We start from the raw sequence: 4420 nt of genomic DNA, 5'->3' as shown, positions 1-4420 counted from the left end.
TCTCAGTGTTATATCAAGTAGAGGACTTGTTAACAGATGGCTTTAAAAGAGATTTGGGATTTTCTTCTGGCTGTGGCATCCAGTCAGTATCCACGTGTCGTGATGGGACCATCGTGCAATCTTCCCCTCCCTCTTTCCATTTGGAAGGAAATCTCGGCTGAGAGGGATGCTTATGAAGGATCTCGGTGAATTTAATACCCATGAAATGAAACTGTGACTCTTCCGGTCTCTCAGAGAACCTCTTCAAAGGGCCAATCACCAGGGTGGAGCTCAAGGGGGCAGGAGAGAGGGTGAAGAATATAGCGCTGGGCCTGCTGACTTGAAAGCCAAGCCTGTGGTGTTCCCCTTGGCATGTTCTTTAAAAGCTCTCATCCGTCTACAATGGCAGAGCTACTTCAGAGCCTCTGAAAACCCTTCATGTGTTGCTGTAATTATACTGCGACTAAGGACAGTTGAGAATCATTCGGCAGTAAATCAATGCAAATGCAGTCGCCGATCTGGCCGGAGATTTATCTGTCACTTGTCAACCACTGGAGGATCCACACGACAGGCCTTAAGGCAAACCTACACACTCGGTTCTCCCAGGATGTGCCCGAAGCAGAAAAATCTGACCAAGTTGGGGCCCGGGAGGCAGTGCTGTCCAGCAGAAAGACCCTGGGTCCATGGGAGTCAGGAGGTCGGGCCTGCTGGTGGCCTTGGCCAAGACAATTTACCATTCTGGGCTTCGATGTAAAATGGGAAGCCCAATCTCTGCTTCTCCCAAGCCTGGTGGGAGGGAAAACAGGGATAACTGATGTGGAAATGTGCTGTGGGAAATTTTAGGAAAAATAGCTCACCTTAATTCAAGGTGTGGCTGCTGTTCCTGATCTTTTATCAGCAGAACCGACCCTCTTGCAGAAGCCCATCACAAAGGGGAGGAGAGGGGGCAATGTTTATATTCCTAGGACAGCTTAGACCTGAAGGTTGAATGGGAGAGATTCTCCCGGTTTCTTTTTCCCTTTCCCTCAGCCTCTGAGACCTGTGATCTGCTCCCGGGAGACTGGGGAGGAAAAGGATGGATGAGTAAAGAAACCTGAGAAAAGCAGCGTGAGAAGTACACCGAGGAGCAGTATAGCCTAGTGGATAGAACATAGGCCTGGCAGTCAAGAAGGACCTGCGCTCTAATCCCGGCTCTGCCACTTGTCTGCTGTGTGACCTTAGATGAGTCTCTACACTTCTCTGTGCCTCAGTTACCTCATTTGTAAAATGGGGATTAAGATTGTGAGCCCCATGTGGGATAGGGACTATGTCCAACCTGATCACCTTGTAACTACCCCACCTTTGAAACAGTGCTTGTCACATGGTAAGCGCTCAACAAATACCATAATTACTATTAATTATTAAACCCACAGGGTTTGTTTAGCAAGGATCAGGGTCTGGGAGCTGAAGACATAGAGAAGCAGTTTGGCGTAGTGGATAGAGTACGGGCATGGGAGTCAGAAGGTCCTGAGTTCTAATCCCAGCTCTGCCACTTGTCTGCTGTGTGACCTTGGTTGAGTCACTTCACTTCTCTGGGCCTCAGTTACCTCATCTGTAAAATAGGGACTAAGACTCTGAGCCCCAAGTGGAACAGGGACTGTGTTCAACTCGATATGATTGTATCCACCCCAGTGCTTAGTACAGTGCCTGGCACAAAGTAAGTGCTTAACGAATACCATGATGATTGTTAAGAGTCGTGTTGAAAGTGTCCTTGGGTGGGGGAGTGGGATTTCATTAAAGGACCCTTTTGGGGCAGGGGGCAGGAACAAAGTTGCTGGAAACTGCTGAGGAGAGCGATTGTGCCTACCAACTCTATTGTACTCCCAAGTGCTTAGTACAGTTGAGCATACAGTCCTCGCTCAATAAATCCCATTGATTGATCAACTGCTGGAGAGTGAAACCTAACAGCTGATGTGGAGAAGGCTCCTCAGACAGTCTCGGGTTCAGGCGTATTCCTGACATACAGTGATCGATCAGGAAGACCGGATCTGACTTCAGTGAGACACTGGGAGCACATCAACCCAGCGATCCAGTAGTGGTACTCATTAAGCACCGGCTCCGAGGGGACTGAAGGCTCCGAGCTAAGTGCTTGGGACAGTTCAATAGAGTGAGAAGACATGATCCCTGTCCTCCAGGAGCTTACAGTCTACCGTGGGCAGAACACTGGGCTAAGCCCTTGGGAGAATTCAACAGAATTCTGATAATCCTGTTCTGAACATTGGCTTGGCCTTGATCTGCCCCCTGCAGCCCCAGATGGGCAGGAAAGACCAGGAAATGGGCTGCGGAGCTCAGGAGAACCAGGGGAACTGGAAGACGGTCTTGAGCTCCAGATTCAGAGCTCGGGCAACCCATTTGGCCCAGACACTGGTAAATCAGCCCTCTCTACAGCCCCTTGCACTTTGGCCAGCCCCACTGACCCAGCTGACTGATCACAACTCCCGGGCTGGGCCAGATCGGCTCAGAACCATGTTCCGATGCTCTCGCCGAGTTTCTTTAACAGCCCCATAAATGGCAGGCCCAGGAGAAGCCCCATTCCTCGGACAACGGAGCTGGACAACGAAGCTGGCCCCTGGAGATGTGTATCGAGGGGGCGGTGTCTGTGAGATGGTGAGTGAGAATCGGGGCTGATCTGGGGCGGGTCCTACCCCGCCTGGAGTCCAACCATGTTGGGGTTTTGGAGCTACCGCAAGTCACGACGCCCTCCTCCCTCCGCCTGTCAGCACCGTCGGTGCAGTGCCCTCCATCGCCTGGGTCCCGGAGGCTGATCTCTACCGCGGCGGGGGCGTGGGGGAGGAATCACCAGGGGTTAGAAGGTGCCGAATTGTCCATTCCATGTGTTTAGTACAGTGCTCTGCACGTAGTAAACGCTCAATAAATACGACTGAATGAAAGGTGATGTCTCGCGTGCGTGTGTGTGGAGAGCGGTGAGGAGGATGAGACAGGGCGAAGAGAGCGTTTTGGGGAAAAAGAGGGGGGGTCTCGCTGCTTATGCCCCGTTCCTCCCGGAGTCACTCGAGGAGGGGGACCTTTTTTCTCTCCTGCGAATGGGGACGTGGGGTTGTCTGTCGTGGCTCTGGTGGAGGACCCACCTGGGATGCCGCACCTCTTCACTGGAGCTGTTCGGATCACGCCCGCCCCCAACCCCGGTCCTCACTGCCACCCACTCCTCTTTTATTCTCCCTTCTTCTCTAGCGGATCCTCAGCGATCTATGAAATCGAACCGAGTCCAAATGCATGTGGTGTTGCGTTCCAAGGAGGTGGGGAAGAGAACCACTGACCCCCCTCCCCATTTCGATGGGGCGACCGGCCCTAGCTCAGTGCTACCCTGATTCGGTCCGGGCCTCCCCTCCTGTGCACCGCTTTCTTCCTTCCCATCCCACCGGCCGCACTCCTCCCCGGTCAGGTCCAGCTGTCCGGTCAGGGTCCATCCCCAACCGGGGGCGGGGGCGGGGTTGGGGTGCGGGCGAGGATGGACCTAACGGGCTGCCACGCATGGTGGTAGAGCAGGTGGTGCGCGCAGGCTTCTTGACTCGTCCCTACAGCGTAGCTCAGTTGACACAACACGGGCTTGGGAGGCAGAGGGCATGGGTTCTAATCCCGGCTCCACCACTTGTCAGCTGGGTGAGCTTGAGCAAGTCATTTAACTACTCTGTGCCTCAGTTACCTCAGTTACCTGTAAAATGGGGATTAATACTGTGAGCCCCACGTGGGACAACCTGATCACCTTGTATCCCTCCAGCACTTAGGATGATGCTTTGCACATAGTAAGCGTTTAACAAATACCATCATTATTATTATTATGTCTTTGTGGGCGGGGGGGGAGGCGTGGAGAGGCGCGATCTCCCAGCAGCTGGGGCGCCCCCAACTTCACCCCCTCCACCTGCGACGTCTGGACGCCTTATCGTCCGGCCACCTGTTGGGTGCCGTCGACACCGGCTGAAGGCGCGCCACTCCCCCGCCCCACGACCCACACTCTGATCGTGAGTGGTCACTCGTGAGTGGTCACCGGGTCGGTCTGCACCTTCTCCGGGGGGTGGGACGGCTTTTGTGGTATTGGCGGGGGACACGTGTCGTGACGGACGGATGGGAGGAGGATGCAGGAGGTGGCGTGGGAGAAAAAGTAAAGGCTTCACTGGGCATTCCCGGTGCCCCCCCCCCCGCCCCGCCCCGCCCCTCGCGCTCTCCAACCCCTCTCTGCAGCCCCAGCCAACCGGGTTGTGGTCTCGCCTCCGGGGTGCGGAGCCCTGGCGACCGCCACCGCTCCCACTCGCACTTCTCACCCCAGCAGCAGCCGATGGGCGGCGGGGGGAAGTCGCTGGGTTTTTTTATAAATTTGAGTAGTTCTGTCAATTTTCCCGAGGCCCACCCGGGGGACGACCTTGTGTGGTGGGCCCGTTGATTC

At 54.9% G+C, this 4420-nt stretch overlaps 1 long non-coding RNA gene across 1 annotated transcript in view; it reads right to left on the bottom strand.

Annotated features, from left to right (window-relative positions):
* Positions 1 to 216: 216 nt before the first annotated feature.
* The window catches only part of LOC114808927, a 5631-nt gene continuing 1427 nt past the window's right edge, over positions 217 to 4420 (bottom strand). Inside the window, exons 2-3 of the long non-coding RNA XR_003756685.2 lie at positions 3914 to 3915; positions 217 to 229 (exon numbers count right to left, since the gene is read on the bottom strand). This is a non-coding gene — a long non-coding RNA (uncharacterized LOC114808927). The remainder of the gene's footprint in view (positions 230 to 3913; positions 3916 to 4420) is intronic.

This window comes from Ornithorhynchus anatinus, unplaced genomic scaffold (genome assembly GCF_004115215.2).
Source record: "Ornithorhynchus anatinus isolate Pmale09 unplaced genomic scaffold, mOrnAna1.pri.v4 scaffold_561_arrow_ctg1, whole genome shotgun sequence".
Classification (NCBI taxonomy): Eukaryota; Metazoa; Chordata; class Mammalia; order Monotremata; family Ornithorhynchidae; genus Ornithorhynchus; species Ornithorhynchus anatinus.
The sequence above is the reverse complement of the archived record's forward strand: the minus strand, read 5'-3'. Positions and strand labels throughout refer to the sequence as shown.